The sequence below is a fragment of the Ictidomys tridecemlineatus genome, chromosome X (assembly GCF_052094955.1).
Source record: "Ictidomys tridecemlineatus isolate mIctTri1 chromosome X, mIctTri1.hap1, whole genome shotgun sequence".
Lineage (NCBI taxonomy): Eukaryota > Metazoa > Chordata > Mammalia > Rodentia > Sciuridae > Ictidomys > Ictidomys tridecemlineatus.
The window spans coordinates 96,498,263-96,521,269 of NC_135493.1; the positions used below are offsets into that span (position 1 = coordinate 96,498,263).

The 23,007-nt window shown below is 39.4% G+C and overlaps 1 protein-coding gene and 1 pseudogene across 2 annotated transcripts in view; both read right to left on the bottom strand.

Annotated features, from left to right (window-relative positions):
- The window catches only part of Xk (X-linked Kx blood group antigen, Kell and VPS13A binding protein), a 55,286-nt gene that overhangs the window by 19,139 nt on the left and 13,140 nt on the right, over positions 1–23,007 (bottom strand). The window lies entirely within an intron of this gene.
- On the bottom strand, positions 12,959–13,714 carry LOC101966416 (ADP-ribosylation factor 1 pseudogene; annotated as a pseudogene).

Sequence of the window (23,007 nt, forward strand, 5' to 3'; positions counted from 1 at the left end):
TGAGTTCTCAGAATTGTCAGCACAAATATTATGACCCATCATTCACAATCCACATGATGTATATTCTACAATCCCGAGAGATCCTGAACGATTTTGCTTTTTTTCTCCCAGGCATAACTCCAATTTCTTGTTTAAGGACCTGGATGGTAAGAACTCCTCTAGCTCATCTTTTTTATGCTCAAAAGTTATTGCACTTATTTCATGCCAAGGAACTAATGTAAGAATTTTATAGGTGCTAATCACTTAATTCTAATAGGAACACTATAAAGGAGATAATGTTATTATCCTCGTGACATATATGGGAACTAGCAGAGACAAAGATGTTAAACTTCCCTGTTAACTTCTTAGTGAACAGAGCTGACATTCAAACCTAAGCAGTCTTGCTCTATATTTTTGGTCTTAACCATTTAGCTCTTCTGCCTAAATAAATATAATTAGGTCTATTTCTTTAGCATTGGTCTCAGCTCCACTTTTGATCTCTTTTATCAATGTGAGGCAATGAGTCTGCTGCTTTTACAATTGTTCAGGGTCCCATGGGGGCTGGAGAACACCCCAGAGTACTTTGGGGAGTTGTCTAAATCTTCATCTCCACTGATCCTAAATTTCCCATCTGTCTTCTACTACATGAGTATTGCATATCTAAAGTCCTCCTGAAACAATGCAGTCTAGGTATCTGGGAGTGAGTACGCCTCAATATGCTAAGCTGATTTCTGGGAATCTCCTCCCAGGGCACATGCAATGACCAGAAACAAGCAGGACTGGGGCAGACCCCTCTATCAGCCCTACCAACTTGTCCTCCTCCTTCCTTATCATCCTGCCTCAGGCAGAGAGAAGGAGCATCAGTGAGTTGAGCTAGACAAAAACAAAAACAAACAAACAAAAAAAACCCCTTTAGGCTTGATAGACAAAGGAAGGGAGTGCCTGGACTCATGTGCAGGGCCCTCTAGCAGGTCATCTAATGGCAAAATGGTAGCAGGGCCACTCAGAATCCCAAGGCAGAGGTTCTCCATTCTTCTGTAGATTCTCAGCTCTAGGTCAAGGTATAGCAAGCCCTCTTAAAATGCAGTCTCCCCTGTACAGTGAACTTTGTAAATAATCAGGCACAGTCCTTAGACCCTCTATGACTGAAATGGTCTCCTGCATTTTCGACTTTTGCTAACACTTGAACCATCCTTACCCCCGCTAATCTTCTCAACCCCTCCAGTATTCCTCAGTACAGTTTCTCCCCAAATTGATCTTCCCTTCCTTCTTTCAAATACTTTATTCTGCTCTCCCTATTTTATGGTCTTTTTGATATGTGTCCATAGTTGTAAGCAACATGGAAGCCCTTTAGAAATAAGCATAAAATAATTTTAAAAATAAATGAATAAATAAATGGATTGGCCCTTGCAATGATCTCAGTTCTGCTTCTGTGTGTGACTGAACTGGCTCAGCGCCTCCAATTCTAAGTAGTACTGCCAAGACCAACTGATTTCATAGATGTGGGTGAGGAATTAGAAGGTCCTGACACTGGCTACTGGATTTTTAAAATATAGGTTCTAGAAGGAAACCTAAGAAGCAATATAAAAAGCATTGTCATGGTCCAGTAAACCCAAGAACATTCTCCATGACTCACTCTTGTATGGAAATGGGCAGGAAGTGTGTGCTTTCCCACTGAGTACCACAAAGAAACTCCTATTGGCCTTCAGCCACAAATTTCTGGGCGGGAGGGAACAAAAATAAACAAACAAATAGAACAAACAACACAAAAAAGAGAACCAATACCAGGCCAAAACCAAAACTGAATGAAAACTCTTGGTAGGACTTCAGAGCCATTTATATCCCAGCTTATTCAGAGATAGCTTCAATTTAGGAGGAGTGGATATGAACTCACCATCAAGTCCTGCAAGCTTCACACTGTCTTACATATTGACATATACCATTACATAATCATATAGACCATTGTTTAGGTTGCTATGGCCATTGTTATGAATACTATATTGAATATAGCTGAAAATGCTCTTTGGTACAGAAAAAAATTCAGTGGAAAAGTCATTAGAAGTTTAAGCTAATAAAGTAAGAAAAGTACCAGGTCTTCCAGTGTATGTATGTAGATACATACACATGGCACTTCTTATTTAGATTTTCAATTGTGAAATAAATTCATCTGGATATAAGTTGATGAGAGTAGTGTGAGATCCAGACTACAGACAAATAACGTGGAAGAAAGGTTTGAGAAACCTAATATTGAAGCAAAGTCAACATAATACTATACCTAAATCAGCTTAGGGTAAGAAGACAACAAATTATAGTAAAATTTTTAGTAACCAATACTTAAAATGACAATAACCTTAAATTAGCCCATATTTTACCAATTTGCCAAATTAGCCCACACTCTACCTTTAGGTAAAAGAGACATATCAAATTGATATTTCTGATAGACTACAAACAGGACAAAGACGAAGATCTTATATTGTTCACTGATGCCTGGCACTAAATATAGTACCTGGCACATAGTATGTGTTTTAATTAGCTTTGCATCACTGTAACAATATACCTAAAATAACCAACTTAAAAAAGGAAACGTTTGTTTTGGCTTATGTTGGAGGTTTTAGTTTAGGTCATTTGGCCCTGCTCCTTTGGGGCCTGTGATGAGGCAGTACATAATGGTTGACAGTATGCAGTGGAGGAGGATGTTCATCTCAAGGTGCTTGGGAAGCAAAGAGAAAGACAGGAAGGGAATGGGGTCCCAATACCCAATATTCCCTTTAAGAACATGCCCCCAATGACCTAACTTCCTTCCACTAGGCCCCATCTCCAAAATATTCAACCTGCTTCCAATAGTGCCACAGGTTGGTAACTGAGCCTTAAACACATGGGCCTTCAGGGGACACTTATTCAAACTATAGCAGTAAGGGCTCAATAAATGTTTATTGAAGAACTCAATTAATGACAAGGATTTATTATTAAATAGAAAACTCTATAAGCAAACTAGTATTATATGTATTCTTCATTTATCACTCATATCTATAAACATATTAAAATGGTATACCATTGTTAATTAATCTATTTCTAATATGTATGGGATCTTCTCCAAAGGGAGGCAGAAGAATAACAAAATATGTTTAAAAAAGATTTTCAATAATAAGGTAAGAAAGTTCAAAAGGAAAACACTATTTCTGGTTGGTCCAGGTTTATCAGAAAATCAAATGTTCAGAAATCTCCATTCCCTTTGAACTGTTTAACTGAGCTTTGTGGCACATTAGTTAGGTTCATTTGTTTGGACATTCATTCTTACTTAGAAAAAGAAGAAATTGGTTAACAAATTTTCTGCTCAATGTAGTATCATCCTTTTCAATAAACATTAGCTAAAATAATCGAAATGCCCTTTTAAAAATGACTAGGAAAACTTTGAAATCAAATAATTGAGTTTTTCCAGATTCTTCCTATATACTCATCACTGTGTGCACATACACACATAAATACTTCCTTTACTTAACCTTGATGTTTGGATCCTGGTCTACACATACAAAAACAACTCAGAAAATATTCACAGAAGCAGATGACAACTTCATGTCCTTAAGTCTAACTCAAATTCACCAATTCTTGGAGATTCTAAAGTCATGAATTTATTGTCTTAAATTTTTCTAAACATAATGAATACCATGTACTATTGTAATAGCCCTGGTATAAGATGCACTGAATTTATGATTCATAAATATTTTTCCTAGAGAAAACTCAATTCCATTCTGTTCACTGAGTCCAAATTACTGTTAAGTCTTTTGAGGCACAATTATAACTACCAGATTTATCTTCCAATCTGAAGCAAGCATTAAAAACTATTTATCTAGGGAAATATAAAGATAGGTTCTTTCAACCTTCTTTCTTAGTCTCCCACATGCTGATTAACTGCAGGACCAGCCTTAAAAAGGAGAAAGAGAAGGGAAATCGCATGGAAATGGAAGGAGACCCTCACTGTTATACAAAATTACATATAAGAGGAAGTGAGGGGAAGGAGAAAAAAAGGAAAAAAAACAAGAGAGAGAAATGAATTACAGTAGATGGGGTAGAGAGAGAATATGGGAGGGAAGTGGGGGAGGGGGGATAGTAGAGGATAGGAAGGGCAGCAGAATACAATATACACTAGTATGGCAGTATGTAAAAACGTGGATGTATAACCAATGTGATTCTGCAATCTGTATATGGGGTAAAAATCGGAGTTCATAATCCACTTGAATCAAATGTATGAAATAAGATATGTCAAGAGCTTTGTAATGTTTTGAACAACTAATAATAAAAAAGAGACTTCTCTTAAATAAAAGGAAAGACCAGCAATACTATTATCCACATTAATATAGCCATGTGAGAGCTGAGGGTATAGCTCAGTGGTACAGTGCTTGTCAACATGTGTGAAACCCTGAGTTTGATTTCTAGCCTCCCCCCAAATCAAATATTGCTTATGAGCCAGTTTAACCCTTTCTATGTGAGTTCCCCTTGCCCATATACAAATATCCAGTCATTATCCAACCTTTCATTCTCCCACTAAGCAGCCAGGGTGATCTTTGACTATAGAGGAGGAGGAATGATTGATTATGTCACACTTGAGAAGTAAAAACAGAGTTCAATTCACTTAGAATAAAAAAGTCTTTAGTATATCTACATGTCCACCCATCAGGCTAGATACTATAAACTTTGTTTAAGGTTAAAAAAGGTGTTTGGGAGCCAGGCACAGTAGGGCACACCTGTAAGGTAGCAACTTGGGAGGGCGGAGACATGAGGATTGCCAAGTTTGAGGTCAGGCTGGGCAACTTAGTGAGACTCTGTCTCAAACAAACAAACTGGGGATGCAGCTCAACACAAAACAAAACAAACAAACCCTCTCCTGATATCCTTGTGGAAAAATCCAGAGAAATCAGGAGGAATTGCTAATGTGTGTGTGTGTGTGTGTGTGTGTGTGTGTGTGTGTGTGTGTGTGTGTATCTCACTCTGTTGCCTAGGCTGGCCTTGAACTTGTAATCTTCCTGCCTCAACCTCCTAAGTAGCTGGGTCTACAGATGTGCACCATAGCACCTGGCTGGAAATAATGTAAATGCAGTTAGATGGGTTTACAACTGGATAAGCAATCTGTACTTATACTTTTCAGGCTAAGGTGTTTTAAGGAGTGAACAGAACTATGGCCATGGAGCCTTCTTAGTATCACTATTTTGTGAACTACTGGATTAAGACATAAACTGGGCATGGTGGCACACATCTGTAATTCCAGTGACTCAGGAGGATGGCAAGTTCAAGGCCAGCCTCAGCAATTTAACAAGACTGCCTCAAAAAATAAAAGGGCTAGGGATATAGCTCAGAGGCTGATCACCTCTGGGTTTAGTTCTTACACACACACACACACACACACACACACACAAAGATAAACTGATAGCTGGGATAAAACTGGGAAGAGAATCATAATTCAAAATTCTAAAAGATAGAATCAGGCCAATTCTTAGTGGGGTTTTTTTTCTGAATATAATATATCTAGTACTTGTTATTTCTGGGGGAAAAGGAAAAGTCCCACTTAATTTGTTATATAAGGAAGAACTTTCTAACAAGAATATTTTACCAATGGAATAGTCTTCAGAGTATTCAGAGCTCCATTGATGATTATAATCAAACAGAGGCGGGTCTTGGTCTTGGCTTTGGGCTTTTAAGCCTTCTGACACTCAGCATTACAAATACTTTGAGCATCCCACTAAATTAGTATCCTTCCTCCCTTCTTCCTTAAAGGCAGAACTCTGATTCTGAATAGGTGCTACTCACCTTTCCTTGTGTTCAAACAACTGGTCTCCAGGTTTGGCAACTGGAGTAAATCAAGACTAGTGTAAACTAGTCTCTTCCCTGTTTTTGTGTCATGAAAAGGAAGATAATATTTGAATGATATATTTACTGGGTTAAGTTAACTGCTCTGCTCTGTGGGTCAGTGGGGTCAAGGGCATCTATATCTCACAGATTTTCTCAAACTCTACTTTCCATCTCTGTGACTAGGGATTGGTTTAAATATGGGCATGTGATGTGACCCAATTCTAATAAACTGAATAGAATTCTGCTGAAGGAAAAGGTATTCCTCCCCAAGAAAAAGAAGTATCCAGAAAGAACTCTCCTTCTTCTTCCTGACTTGGTGCCTGAAGCAATACCAAACTGCCAGACCTTAGTGAAGCTGCCTCAGCTGAAACCATGTGGAATGGAGACAAGGTGACCCTGGTGAGACTTGCTCAAACTGCAAAAATCACAGGCAAAAGAAATGGCTGCTATGATTTTAAGTCACTATATTTTATGGTGGTTTGTTATAAATAAATATATAATGGATGTACAGTTCTCTGAAAATCATCAGGGGAGACTCTAGTAACAAGCTGAAGATGACAGGCAAAAAGAAAATGTCTGGGTCCTTGATGACACTGTTGTGTCAACAAATAATGGGATCACAATGCCTCAGAACTTATTATGTGAAGTAATTTATACTTTTTCAACTTTAAGCTGCTTTTAGTTGGATCTTCTATCACCTAACACTGGAATATCTTAAATGATATCTTGTTTTTCATCTGTGAAAATGAGATTAATATAATTGCCCTGCCTAACTCACAGAAAAACCATCTGGGAGAGCAGTTAGTTTTCTCTCTTTTCTTTTTACCATTCACTGACCATACATAAGTGCCAGAAATGGGCATGCACAAATGAGTAAGATAAAGACCCGGGGCCAGCCCCAGTAGCCCGTGCCTTATCACTCTCCCTGCCCCCCAACAAAAACTTACACTTATTAAGAAACCATGAAAAACAAAGACCTATGGAAACAAAAAAATTACTCATACTCTCACTATCTCAGGACAACAACTAATTTAAATTCCAATGTATTTCCTTTCAGACTTTTTGAAGTTTTATATTTTGTGTATGTATGTGCATGTCACTTGTGTGTGTGAGTACACACATGCAAAAAAACTGAGATGATGTTGTAGCCAAAATTTACAAGCTATGCCAGGTATAGTGGCACATGCCTGTAATTCCAGCGACTTGGGAGACAGAGGCAGGAGGATCCCAAGTTTGAGGCTTCCCTGGGTAATTTAGCAAGACTCTACCTCAAAATAAAAAATAAAAAGTCTGGGACATATCTCAGTAGTAGAGAGCTCCTAGGTTCAATCTCCAGTTCTGTATGTGTATATGTGTGTGTGTGTGTGTGTGTGTGTGTGTGTGTGTGTGTGTGTGTATATATATGATTATATCCATAAAGCACTACATAAAAACAAAAAAGTGTTATCCTTCGACTATCCCTTCCAATATGCCTCTAAGAATGTATGAATTAAAACTATTATCTTTAGACTAATTTATAAAATGCAGCTGGTCCTGAAACTGGCAATGAAATAAATAAGATTCTTTTTTCAGAAGCTACCAATGTGTTTGGCCAAGGTAGACCTCTAAGTAGCAATTTGATCGAATAGAAGATGACTGTGTCAAGTTAACTCAAGTTCAAAGAAATATATTATAAAATTAGACCTATGATTCACAGGCTATTCATTCTTCTCCCAAATGCATTAGAAATGGGACTGAGTTATTAAGAATACGTTTTCCTAGGAATTCAAGAGACAATCAACACCTCTGAAATCCTTAATTCAGATACTCTATGCTGACCATCACCTTCTATCCATTTGGCTTGCCTGCTGTTATGGTTTAGATACGAAGTATCCCCTAAAAGCTCAATCCTTGACAGGGATTAACTGAGTGGTGACTGAGGCTGGTAGGGTGTGGCTGGAGGAGGTGAGCCATTGGGGGCGTGCCTTTGGAGTATATATTTGGTGAACTAAACTTAGCCTCTTTCTCTGTTTCTTTGGCAGCCCTGTCCTAACCTGCTTTCCTCTGCCACTTTTCCGCCATGATGTTCTGCCTTACTTCAGGCCCCAAAGAATGGAGTCAGCCATGTATGGACTAAGACTTCTGAAACCATAAGCCCCCAAATAAGCTTTTCCTCCTTTAATTTTCACTGCCAGCTTTTTTGGTCACAACAGCAAAAAAGCTGACTAAAACACCTCAGACTACTACAGGGCTGGGGTTGTAGCTCAGTGGTAAAGTGCTTTCTTAGCATGTGTGAGGCACTGGAATGATCCTCAACATCAAATATAAATAAATTAATTAATTAAAGGTCCATTGATAACTAAAAAAAAGACTACTTCAAAATTTTTCAGTTCTTATCAAACCCTCCTATCAAACAAACTCTCCATCACTCCTGCCTCCACCCAGCAAAGAACGCTTAGTGCAAAATTGCATTCATCCTCTTGCACAAATTCAAGGGTACTTACTCCTCTAGACTTTCACAGGCTCCATTTGACAGAAATTGTCCCTGGATGAACCTAGCTGCCTTTTCCACAGCTGCACATGGCTGGCCTGCAATGGCTCAAATTATCATCTCTATTCAGATGACTACTCCCAAGCGGCAGAGCTTGACACAGAAGTGGTTCATTTGGGAGGCAGGCCTGGGAAGCAGAATGAAGGAGTGGGGGAAGCAAGAGAGAAGGGATGCCAGGCTAACAAAGACTGCATTATTAAACTGACTAACACTATGGCAAATGGTGATCCACAGGAGACTAGACAGATTGGACCCCAGGTTATCCATGTAAAGAATAGAGAGGCTGAGGCTTTATCTACTCCCTGAGTTTAGGGTGACCTTATCGGTTTTAGCTTCCCCATAGATCTTACCAGTCCCAAAGCTGCTTTCTCTAGCATAGGAGAAATCCCTAAGACAGAAAAGAAGAGAAGCAATATATACTGTGATACATGCTTGGGTTCCCAGATGTTGGCAATGTACACAGAATCCTTCATACAATTGCATGGACATATTGCTGAGTATGCAAGAGCCTGCTACAGGCCCCAAATTTAGCTCTATAGGCTAGATATCCATTCCTGCCTCCATACTAAATCTGTAAAATCCCTATGGCATTTCTCCTTTTAGATGTCCCACAGACACCTCCAACTAAACATAACAGAAACTGAGAGAAGTATGAAGTACACTCATAGATTTAAACTCTTTGATAGCATTTGCTGATGGCAACTGCACAGAGATCCCTAAATTGCAAGCAGTTTTGCCAATGAATGGGGCTTTGAGAACACCTGCCAGACTCTGGAACTCAGGCATCAGTCATTCTTTCTGGATAGGGACATGTCAATCAATTAGACTGTCCCATCCTTAAAGAAGGGGTGCACTGTCATCTCCACACTCTGGGGTGATGCACCTCCTGTTACTGTCAAAGGTCGTACTGCTAACCAGGTCTAGGATACAGGCTGTTTGTCACTTAACTGATACCCATGTAACACATATTGTCTAATAGAGGTTCAATTGTCTTCCCTCTCAAAATGTAATAAAACAAGTTTTGTTTCTGATTACATATTTATTTAAATATTCCTAATCAATATTCCTCTGTTCTCTTTTGAATTGGTCACAACATCTGTCCTTTCCCTCTCAAATAAATAACATGTTTATATGGATGTGAGCAACATGATTTGAACCTTTTTGGAAAATACCTCCTAACCACTTTGATGCTTTCATTTTCTAATTTTTTTTTTGTGTGTGTGTGTGTGTGTGTGTGGTGCTGAGGATTGGACCCAGGGTCTTGTGCACTCGAGGCAAGCACTCTACCAACTGAGCTATATTCCCAGCCCTTCATTTTCTAACTTTTAATCATCTTTCTACTAATCTTGTGTTCATTTTGGTTTGGTTCATATGGTCATTATTTCCCATTATTGGCAGAAATCATTGGGAATTCAATTGTTTTTGGTATTGGGAATTGAACCCAGGAGTGCACTGCCACTGAGCTACATTTCTAGTTCTTTTTTATTTTGAGGCAGGGTCTCATTAATTTACTGAGGGTCTAAGTTGCTGAGGCTGGCCTCGAACTTGTGATCATCTTGCCTCAGCCTCCTGAGTCACTGGGATTAGAGGTGTGACCCACTGTGCCAAGCATAGAAATTTGATTTTAGGGTCTGAACATCTGCAGATCTTTCTAAAAATCTATTCACAGTTTATAGAAATCTAGTCTCCAATTGGGTGAGAGGCAACAGAAAATCATCTAGTCTGTCTTTTTATTACCTTGTTTGTTTATTTAAGCTCAAATCCATTAAGAATCTCATGTTACTTAGGAGAACTGCTATTTGAAATCTGGACTGAAGGAATTTTCTGATTTTACGTTGACACTTGACCCATGCCTGAAATTGTAAGGTTGAAACTATAATCTATACTTCTCTGTGCCTGTATGGCTATCTGTAATTCAGAAACATTTTTACTATTGGATAGTATTGACACATTAGTTTATAAAGTCTCTTAAAGGAACTCTCTTCTGACTGTCATTTCTAGACAAATAATTGCTTACATAAATTAAATGTAATTTAAATTTCTAAAATATGAGAAATGAATCATTGAAACTTGAAATATGCTAGCTTAAAAGTATATATTCTAGAAATGAATACAAAATCAGAGTTACATTAATTTATGTAAGTCTTTGGCAAATAAGACAAGTTTAAGAGTTTGGATTTAATGTAAACAAGTATGTCTTCTCTGATTTATCAGTGTTGTCTATAATAAAAACACATGTTTTTGTTTTGGGGTTTTATTTTTTTGCTTCTTGGGAATGTTTTTCCTAACTTATGCAGTTTTCTAATGAAATTAGCTAGAAATACTCATATTGAATATTTGAGATTATGAAAAACTTAAATTTACATTGAAGCAAATTAAATAATTGTTTGGGTAAACTTGTATTTCCATAGTAATGAGGCTTTGTAGTATGTCACCTTAAAGAACATTTTCAAGATCTTGAGACAACTGGAGATTTTATCTGCAATGATGTTTAGATCATTTGTATATAAGACAGAATATTGAAAAATTAATTAGTAAGCATAATATAAGTTTATATACTTTTGCTTCTTATTTGTACATGTACAAAGAGGTTCTGTCTTTGGGTCTGTAAATGAGTATGTTCATTTTTGCCATTTTATGAAACCAAATAAGGGAAGTATGTAGCTGCATAAAGCTGTGTTAGGTGTATCCATGAGATCTGCTAGTCTGCTGTAATGACAGAATTTCAAAATTGGCCATTTCCTAATTTCCTTCTAGGACAAGTGACTACTTAAAAATTAAGATACATGAGTGGAATTCTATTAGGAATCTTAAGATATTAAGACTAAAGTACAATGAATTGTAACTCTAGTATGGGAAAGACAAAGAACAGTGAAGGACAAAACCTGAATGAACAAAGAAAGCTACAGAAATTCTGCAGAAAGAGAAACTGAAAAGGAACACAAGTTTATGTTATTATTATTTTTTTTGCCAAATATGGCTCAGTTTTAATGAGTTTATTTGTTAGACCATCAAACAGTTTGTGGGGCTGGCCACAGTGGTGCACAGCTATAATCCCAGTGACTAGGGAGGCTAAGGCAGGACGATTGCAAATTCAAGGTGAGCCTCAACAACTTAGTGAGATGGTGTCTCAAAATAAAAATAAGAAAAAGCTGGGGGTAGCTCAGTGGTAAAGTACCCCTGGATTAAATCCCTAGTACCATGTACATGCACACATATACACACAAGCTTGTCAGTCCTTTAGGATCAAATATTGCATTGAAACAATCCTAAAATTTGATTTGCCATCCATGGAGGTGAAGTATTGGTCTGTTCTCTTAATAAGAGGTGGTATAAGATCACTCTTTATCTGTATTGGTTTCCTATGACTGCTGTGACAAATTACCACACATTTGGTGGCTTAGAACAGCACACATTTATTCTCTTACACTTCTGGAAGAAGTCCCAGATCAGTTTCACTGGGCTAGAATGAAGGTATCAATAGGACCATGCTTCTCCCAGGGCCTCTGGGGCAGAATCCAATTTCCTTGCCTTTTTCAGTTTCAACAGCTTCATTCCTTGGCTCTAGGCCCCCTCCTCCATCTTCAAAGACAGCAGTGTAGCATCTTCTTCTTTTTTTTAATAGTTAAGAGACTTTATTCTAATAGCTATAATTATAGTGCTTGTCAAAATGAAAACCGAAAACAAATATACAAAATAGTTGATTATTAATCATGTATTGAAAGCATTAAGAGGTTCTATGACACCAAATAAATCAGTTCTGAGGTTTCCACAAGAAAATTTAACAGCTCCAGTCTCTTCAGTGTTTATCAAAATACAAAAGGGCTGGGGATGTAGCTCAATTGGTAGAGTACTTGCCTCTCATGCACAAGGCCCTCGGTTCCATTCCCAGCACCACAAAAAAAAAAAAAAAAAAGTAGCAGTCATCTTTTTTGATGGCATATTGTACCCTTGTGGGCTGAGGGAGGAGGCTACTTCACATATGGAGGTTGGGGTGCTCCGGGGCCTGTGGGTCTGGAGTGGACCAACACTCCTAGCTTCCACGCACTTGCAAAGGCGAGACCCAGATCTGCTATCATGCTGAGCGGATGCAAGAGTGAGCAGATGCTGGGAACATGGGCTGCCGCTCTGGCCATATGCCAACCAAGGGCACATCTGGGCCTGTGTCCCCTGCAATGGCCCTCTCAGCCCACCCTCAGGTGAGTACAAGTACAACACAATGCTCTGGAATGTAGGTGACCCAAAGACAGGTGAATCATGGGTCTCTATTGGGACTATGCAGTTGATAGTGGTTTGTGTCAACATCCTGTGTTCCCAGAGGGGAATGGCTGACCTGCTGGACTCACATTTAGGCAGTACAGTTTGGATTAAAAACCATCTACCAAATGGATCCCAACACCAACCTACAGCCTAGGAGGCCAGATGCCCACATGCCTAAATCCCTTTCTCAGTATTGACAGTGAGTTCTCTTTTTACAATAAAAAAGAGTAATATTGATTAGGAGTACCAGAAATAGCCTAAGTGGAAAAAGAAACTCTTTGCATTAAATAAAACCTGGCTGCAGGCTGTGTCTGCACATGTACTGCACAGTGCAATGCACACTGACCAACTCATAGAGACAACTTCTGCCACTCAAGACCACATTTACCACATGAAAGGAAAGTGAGGGTGGAGAGGAGGAAGTGAGGGGGTTGAGGATTCTGGTTCACTTCTGGTTCTGGAGCTGATTGGACAGCCAGTCCAGTCTTTCATAGAGCCTGTCCCCACTGGTGGCACAAGTGGCTTGAATGTACAGTTCTATGACATAGTGAGTGCAGCCCCAGCTTGTCTGTGATTTCGGCCACATTCATGACATTTGAGAGGTCCTGCTTGCTGGCAAACATTAGGAGGATGGTGTCCTAGAGCTCATCTTTGGCTCGCATCCTCACAAGCTCCTCACAGGCCTGTTCACATGCTCTCCATCACAAAGATCAAGGCTTGGTGTTCTGGAAGTAGTAGTGCCAAATCTTTGGGCCACCCTTGTCCCACACAGTGAAGCTGATGTTCTTGTCCTCAATGGTCTCTACATTGAAAGCTACGGTGGGAATGGTGGTCACAATTTCGCCCAGCTTCAGTTTGTATAGAGGAGTCATCTTCCCTGCAGCATCCAGGCCCATCATGCACATTTCTTTTTTGCCAAAAAGGCCCCTGAAGAGGTTTGCAAAGATATTCCCCATCCTTGTGGGTGGTTGGAAGCGACACTGGCCAGAGTCCTCAGTGGTGGCTGCTCCAAGCCAGATGTTGGTTTTGCTCCCACAAGATGGCAGTGCTGACAGTGGCCATGTCAGTGCCTCACAGTGCTTCGGTCTTTGCACTGTCTTCTGCCTCTGCAATCTTAAGGGCTCATCCAGGTAACCTCATCACAATCTCTTTACCTTCAAATTTTCTTTTGCCATATAAAGGAATATTAACAGGTTCCAGGGGTTAGAAACTAAATATTTTTGGGAGGGCATTATCCAGTCTACCACATCACCTATGTAATCCTGCCCCAATAGCAGAGATTCCAGATATGATCACAATGACACCGTTTTAGTCAGCTTTTGTGTCACTGTGAGTAAAAGACCTGACCAGAACAATTTAGAGGATGAAAAGTTTATTTTGGCTCATGGTTTCAAAGGCCCAGTCCATGTTTGACAGACTCCATAGGTCAGGGCTCCAGATGATACGGAACATCATGGTAGAAGAGCTTGGCTGAAGAAAGCAGCTCAGGATGTAGCAAACAGAAAGGAAATAGAGAGCTCTGCTCACCAAGGACAAAATGGGAACCCCAAAGACATGTACCCAGAGACCTATTTCTTCCAGCTATACCCTACCTGCCTATAGCTACCACCTAGTTAATCCACATCAATGGATTAATCCGCTGATTATATTAAGACTCTCATAACCTGATCATTTCACTTCTGAACATTCTTGCACTGTCTCACACAGGAGCTTTTGGGGGACACCAGATATCCAACCCATAATAGACCCTTTTTCCCATCACATTATCAAGCAAATAATCATTCTTTTTCAAATAAAAGAAACATAAATTCTACATTTATGAGGATACTAAGAGCTTTTGTATGTTTATCTAAATACTGTATTGTCACATTAATTAATAGGTAGCCAATCTACAAATATAAATCTACAAATCTACAAATATAAAGATTCATTTACTATACTTAGGCATCCATGATCCTATTTTTATTTTTAATTTTAAATTTTGGTACTGGGGACTGAACCCAGGAATGCTTTACCACTGAGCTACATCCTCAGTCCTTTTTATTTTTTTATTTATTTTTATCTCCAGATAGGATCACTCTACATTGCTAAGGGTCCTGCTAAATTTCTGAGGCTGTCCTTGAATTTGTAATCCTCCTGCCTCAGCCTCCTGAGTCACTGGGGTTATAGGCATGTGCCATCATGCCTGGCTCATGATCCTATCTTTTTTTTTTTTTTTTGTACCAGGGATTAAACTCAGGGGCACTCAACAATGAGCCACATCTCCAGCCCTATTTAGTATTTTATTTAAAGACAAGATCTCACTGAGTTGCTTAGCACCTCACCATTGCTGAAGCTGGATTTGAACTCAAATCCTCCTGCCTCAGCCTCCTGAGCTGCTGGGATTATAGGTGGGTGCCAATGCACCTGACTCATGATCCTATCTTAATTCTCAAATCTCCTGGCAACCTTTCTATTTTTGCCTTCCAAAATCAAATTTAAAAAAAAAGAAATAAAATTAAAACATTATAATATTTCTTTAAATGTTTTTATTAGTGCATTATAATTATATATAATAGTGGAGTTCATTTTGATATATTCATAAATGCATATAATATAATTTACTCCACTTTTAATTGCTAATATTTCCCTACATCATAATATATTTTGCACTTAAAATTGTGTTGGAGATTTTCCAGAGAAATCTTGGAAATAAAAAGATTTATTCTTTAGAATCGTTTGTTCACCTTGTAAGTGATGTCAGAAAAATTAGCTTCATTTTCTGTGTTAGTATTGATGAGTTGCGTGGGAAAAAGGCAAAGCGAAGGAGGTGCTCAGCCTTCCTTAGAATAATTTGAACAGGAATATTATTAATGTAAATACAGAAGCCCTCTCTATCTTTGTGTTCTGCAACTGTGATTTGGTCAAATGTACATTGAAAACATTAGAAAAAAAAACTGTACTGAATACATACAAACTCTTTTTTTGTAATTACTCCATAAACAATCCAGGATAACAACTATTTACCAAGCATCTACATATACTACATGTGATAAATCATCTAGAGATAATTTAAAATATAGGGAAGGGCCAGGTGTGGTGGTACATGCCTGTAGTCCCAGCTACTTGGGAGGCTGAGGCAGGCAGGAGGATCACTTGAGTTTAAGAGTTGGAGCCCAGACTGGACAACATAGCAAGACCTATCTCCAGAAAGAAAAAGTATAGGGAAAGGATATGCATAGGTTACATACAATATAATACCATTTTATAGAAGGGACTTGAGCATCCCCAATTTGGGCATCTTCAGGAATCCTGGAACCAATCCCTCTTGGATAGTGAGGGACAACTATATTTCAAAAGTTCTAGTTGGGGCTGGGGATATAGCTCAGCTGGTAGAGTGCTTGTTTCACATACACAAGGCCCTGGGTTCAAATCCTAGCACCACAGGAAAAAAAATGTTCTAGGTTGTATGGGAAGTTCCTAGGGATTTGTCAGTGCCCCTAACTACCATTATATATTTTTAATTATCAGGGTCCTTTTGGTGCTTTCCCTCATGATATTAGGCAACAAAATTACAGTGATATCAGTCACCATCAGTACATTTCTAAAAATAAATTTGGTCACAATTTTCCTTCTTAAATAAAAAAAAATTTTAGTTGTAGATGAACATAATAACTTTATTTTATTTTATTTATTTTTATGTAGTATTGAGGATGGAACCCATTGCCTCACACGCGGTAGACAAGCCTACTACTACTGAGCCACAACCCCAGCCCTCCTTCTTAAATTTTATCAACACCTTCTACCAGTGATATTTATTTATTTATTGGTAGTGGGGTATGTAACCCAGGGTCTTGAGCATGCTAGGTATGCACTTATAGCACTGAACTACATCCTCAGTCTCACGAGTATTTTTGTTTGTTTGTTTGTTTTTGGTATAAGGGATTGAACTCAGGGGCACTCAACTACTGAGCCACATCCCCAACCCTATTTTGTATTTTATTTAGAGGCAGGGTCTCACTGAGTTGCTTAGTGCCTTGCTGTTGCTGAGGCTGGCTTTGAACTCATGATCCTCCTGCCTCAGCTTCCCAAGTCACTGGGATTATAGGTGTGCACCGCTGTGCCTGGCCTCACCAGTGATTTTTAATTGAAGATGCACATTAAATATTTCTTTGAAGCTTTATTAAAATACAGTTATCTAGAATCTACACTTCTTAAAAAATAGACCAAATAATTATGCTTATATAATTTGTTATATGCTTATATAATTTGCTTTAGTTTTATTATCTTACTTTGCATGTCACAAAAAATTTCCCCTTCAGTTTTATTATGTTGGTCACACACTCCCTCAAGACTGTTCTCTTGTGAAAACTGTCACAAGTCATTGGTGAACCACAGGCATTATAAGTTTCTGTCATCTCACCTAGTTTTTAATGCATGCTGATGCTTCCCTAAGGGCCAACTATTAGCTACAGGCTATAGATTTTTGTCTTCAACCAAGAAAGACTGTCTCAGAGCCTATGAAATAGGACAAGACCCCAGACAGTTCTGAGAAAAGGCTATTAGGCACAAGCTCCTCATGTTATCACATAACCAACTAACACCAAGTCACTAGTCAGGGTCAGAATTTCCAGAACAACTTAATTGACAAAGTTAACATAAAATCCATCAGAACAAGAGCTATGTTTACAAAGTCCAAACCAGTCCTTTCCTCCTCCCCACCCCTGCCTAAATAAACACATGAAAACTCTTGAGAGTGAGTTGTGATATGCTTTTCTAGAAATTCAAAGGACCCTAACACATCCATATTAAAGAGCTTTGTCTCTCCAGCAGAGACAAACAGTTTCTATCTAAAGGCCCTTTTCAGGATAAGGAGCCTCAATAATAGGTAGAAGGCCAGGCTCTTGTTCCCACTGTGCCACCCACTTGCCATATGACCTTCACCAAGCTGATCATCAGTCTCTGGGCCTCAGTTGATAAATGGAGATCTTAAAAAAGAACCTTGTCCTCTGAACACCATTTACCCATTTTCAATAAAGATCTTTTCCTGGGAAAAAAACATAGTCTGGTAATCATATACGTCAGTTGGACCTCTGAAATTACTTATTATTATTATCGCAATTATTATCAACCATTATCATTATTTGTAGTACTGATGATTGAACCCAGGGGTGCTCTACCAATGAGCTACATCCCCAGCCCTTTTTATTTTTTATCTTGAGACAAGGTCTTGCGAAATTGCTCAGGCTGGCCTCGAACTTACTATCCTCATGCCTCAGCCTTCCAAGTCTCTGGGATTTACAGATGTGTGCCACAATGCCCAGCTGAAATAATTTTTCAACTTCATTTTATGGAAACTGATAGGCCCCTCATACTGTAAAATGCACTAAGAGAGACCAGAAACCCAGCCCTCCTCCTTCTCCTTTCACTATCTTGCCAGCAGGTGTCATGAAAAGTCCCTTCCACAGGTGAGTTGTTGCATTCTTTTCATCCTCATTTCAGAACTCAAATGTCTCATAATCACAGTAGTTAACCTGCCCCTTGTTGCTAATTGGTTTCCTTAATAGCTTTTGCTTTAACAGAAATTTAGTGACATTTTCATCAGTGTTATTCTAAAGTTCTAAATGTAAAAAGGATGACTCTTTGGTGTTCAGGAAGACTCAGAAGGAAAAATGATACAAAATAAGGTCCTATTCACTACCTTTCTTCAGATTTAAATTTATACTCAAATGCCAGGCACAGTGGTACACACCTGTAATCCTAGTGACTTGGGAGGCTAAGGCTGGAGGATCACAAGTTTGAGACCAGAATAGGAAACTTATTGAGATCCTGTACAACTTAGTGAAACCCTGTCACAAAATAAAAACTAAAAGGGACTGGGGATAAAGCTCAGTGGTGAAGAGTCCCTGGGATAATTCCTAGTATAAACAAACAAACAAACAAACTAAAATCATACTCATAAGAATACAATAAAACAAAGGAATTATCCCAATCCATTCAAACTGTCATTTTTTGACTGATACTGGTCAATGAACTGTTTGTTACAGGTTGGAAACTGAGAATTGGCACGGAGGAATCTTTACTGCAATCTAATCTGGCTTTGTCACAAAATTTAAATGAGTGGGTTCATCTTCTTGAACAGGATATATATCAGTCCAGTGTTAACTTAAGTGACAAGTCAAAAGTGAGCTGAATCCTATTAATATGACCAGATGTTAGTTCACAATGAACTGGAACATGAAAACAAGAAAATTTTCTAATGCCAACCTTATATGAAAGATAGTTGGAGAAGCATTGTAATATACTACTCATTAAATTAAATAAGATTAAATAAGATCAATCAGCCTGAGGATTGTAGACCTAGAATTAATTTATTGTGGGAGTAATAAACTCAAGTGCTTATAGTGGACAGACAGTTGCTAAGTGAAATAAGTATGGGACTCTAGGGAGGAGTGAGGACTTTGGCAAATCAAAGGCCCAGTCTTATTGGGGCAATAGTTGCTCATTTCTATCTGATTATAAACAAGTATAGGTTCATTTAGATTTTAAGAGAGGCTAGGAATCAAGACTTTCATGTAAAAAGTTCTTTTTTTTTTTTTTGGTATAAGGGATTAAACTCAGAGGCATTTAACCACTGAACCACATTCTAAGCCCTTTTACTTTTATTTTTATTTTATTTTGGTATCAGGGATTGAACCCAGGGGTGCTTAACCACTGAGCGACATCACCAGTTGTTTTTAATTTTTATTTTGAGATAGGGTTTCACTCAGTTGCATAGGGTCTCACTAAATTGCTGAGGCTGGCTTTGAACTTGTAATCTTCCTGCCTCAGCCTCCTGAACTGCTGGAATTACAAATGTGCACCACCATGTCTAGCAGAAGTCCTTATTTTTTAATATTAATAGTTTATTAATTTTCTATTATGTTGTCTATGTAAACCTAGCAACCTACTTGCAGACATAAACTGCCACTTTGTAATGTGCACTTTAGGAAGGAATGTATTACAGGTGAGTAAAAGGATCCATTTATCGTCAATCCCACTTTGGCCACAACAGCCCTTTCTAAAGAGGCAGACCATTTCCCTTTGGCCACATCCTGTAGGATCTATCACATTCAGAATCAGGGACCAAGGGACTTTAAAACACCTCTGCTCCCAAAAAGAATGATTTGGGTGGGAAGCCAGCCTAGATTCTAGGCCTTAAGTTCATGCCAATACCAAGCCAGTGCTACTCTCCAAGTTCCCCCCAAACTAGATTCTTGTGCTCATCTATGCTCAGAGGTGATATTTTTTCTTTTAAAAGCAGATGGTTTATTCAAGAAATTATTTAAAATCTATTTTGTCCTAGAGGTTGTGAAGTAAAAAAAAAAAAAAAAAAAAAAAAGATACTTAATCCTGATCTTGAGAACTTCAGTGTAGAAGACATCATCCACATATGTTGCTTCAAATATTCCATATGAACTAATAACCACCAAGTTCTTGTCCCCAGGACTATATTTCAGAATGCCTCCTTGGTAACAGAAATGAGAACCTATCTCACAAGGTCCTAAAATACCTAAAATGATGTTTTCTGCTGTGTGGAACCATGACACACCCTGGCAGACCCTGACAACAATGTGACCACAGACTTGATTAGCAGCCTTCTGGGCTGGGGATGTGGCTCAAGCGGTAGCGCTCTCGCCTGGCATGCGTGCGGCCTGGGTTCGATCCTCAGCACCACATACCAACAAAGATGTTGTGTCCGCCAATAACTAAAAAATAAATATTAAAATTCTCTCTCTCTCTCTCTCTCTCTCTCAAAAAAAAAAATTAGCAGCCTTCTTCTTCTCTCTCAGATTTCAGTGTTCCCTCTCCCAAAAGGGTCCTGGTCACCAATGGTGTCCTCTCCACAGGGCCCAAGCTACAGGGAACCTTTCCTCATGTTCCCTCACTCATCTTTCAAAAAGGTATAAAAGGCCTAAACTTAGGTGGGCTCATGCCTTCCCCAGGGCAACAGTTCTCTCTGCACCCCCTTTTCTTTGCAAGCTTAAGTTCCCTTACATACATGGAAGGGGCATTTGGCTGAGTTCTGGATTAGCATGCTGCCATGCCGGTCAGAGTCCCCATATTTCCTGTGAACACTACAATCACAACTGAGCATAATACATAAAGGAACAGTAGTGTCCTTGATGATCTTCCCAGGCCCCTTGACTCTGCAGAAGGCTTGACAGCAAGGGCTCATTCAGGTTCAGCCTCCAAACCCCTTTATTTTTTTTAATTGGTTGTTCAAAACATTACAATGCTCTTGACATATCATATTTCATACATTTGATTCAAGTGGGTTATGAACTCCCATTTTTACCACGTATACAGATTGCAGATTCACATTGGTTACACATCCACGTCCAAACCCCTTTAAATACCATTCAGAGTCTGAAAGAGCTAGGTTCCTTACAAGAGTCACAGTGACCACTGGTTCAACTACTGTGTGGACTGTAAGGTGATCACCTGACCACATTAAACCATTCATATGACATGGTTAATCCATTCACTATGACTTCTCCTGACCTGAATGAATTCCTCTGCAATGCTGTCCTGAGAAATACCTAAGGAGCTGTTTTGGGATATAATAAGGAGCCAAAGCCATAAGTCAAATAAACAGCTTCTAAGCATCAGAGAGATATCTAAGCAACATAGGAAGATCTGAGTATAATGAGTACCCCTTAACATTGCCCATCTTAGAGGCACTCACTCTCCACAAAAGTACACAGGACTAGAAGAAACCCAGGCCCTGGACACTGAGATGTTTCACTGCAGGGAAGAAAGGGGCAATGGTGTCCCTACCATGTGATCAGCTGAAGGGGACCCTTCACTTGCAGTTTCTGGGGAGAGGCCTGCTTGCTACTTGCATGAGCAGCGCAGGAAGAGATGAACTTGGCCAAGGAGTGCTTCAAGGCTCTATGTGGAATCACAGCTTTGTGGGGTGGATGTCCTGATCATGAGGTTTCTGTAAGTGTGAGGACCTGCGGGCATTATGTGGCAATAAAGGCTTCTTGGGTTTCTACATGCACAGCATCCAAGGAGCCCTAAGCATAACCCTGACACTGTTTCCTTCATCTTCAGGCTGCTCCTGGGAATTAGCCAAAGGCCAAGCCAGGTGCTTCTGCTTCCACAGAGGCAGAGAGGGTGAGTCAGCACCAGGCACAGGGAGCACAGAGGAAACCAGAGTGTGGCCTGCCTGGCGTGTCCATTTCCTCCCATCCCCTTCCTCTGCGTGGCACTCTCCTGTCTCTCCCCAAGGGGCAGCAGGGGGTGGTTGTCACAGCCAGTGGCCGTGTCATCCAGGAACCACCTGAGCACCAGGCCCAGCTGCTCCTTGGGGAAGCACATGTATTTGGCCCCCAATGGTTCTATGTTGCTCTGTGAAATACATAATCACTGACAGGTTAGGCCTTCCTTGTGAGATTGATGATGTTGTTTATATGGAATACATTAATATATTAATAAGTACATTTTGATTTAAGTCAAATCTTTAAAAAAAAAATCTTCATCTGAAAGCAAAAACATACTACACAAGTCTGCTCCTTCTACAAAGTACTCCACCACTACAAACGGGGGTCCATGACTGCAACTGCTCATGTCAGGAACCTGGGAACCACTCAGCATCTCCTCTGCCTCACCTTCATATCTAATTAATTATCATGGTCATTCCACATCCACATTCTTAATATTGCTCCAATAATTCAGTCTGACTATTCCACTCTAAGCCATTATGACTGTCACCTTGGCAACCATAGCAGCCCACTTACTGGGCTTCCTGTTTCTCCTTTCACTCTCTTCCAAACCATTTTCCAGAGTAATCAGTTTCTAAAAGTAAATCTGATCATGACACTGTGTTGCTGAATGCTCGTCAGTGCCCTCCCATTGCCTTTGGGACAAAGCTTGAAATCCTGGCATGCTTTTTCCTGATTTTTTTCTCACCTGCCTTATCCGCTTTATGTGCCAGCTTTAATATAAACCTATGTTCTGGAAATGTTTGTCTCATCTCCCAGGCTTGGTTAGATTCCCCCAATCTCCCCCTCACACTTTGCAGGATTTATCTGCAACAAAATGAATACATGATTCATTGTTTCATGTCTATTTATCCTATTCTAAGATGATAGGGCCTGCCCACCTTATTCACCACTTTATCCTCAGAGACCAGCACAGGGTCTGAAATGCAGAACATACTCAGTAAAAACTCACTGCATCCATAAATGAAACAACACAAATCTAACTTCAAATCCTGGCTCCTCTGCTGGACCATGAATGTAATTTCCCTCTTTAGAAAGATGAAGAAAATATTTTCCACCTCACAGGGACATGGAAAATGAAATGCTATGATGTTCATCACACTGCCCGGCACAAAGCAAGTCATTATGAAGATCAACCTTACCACC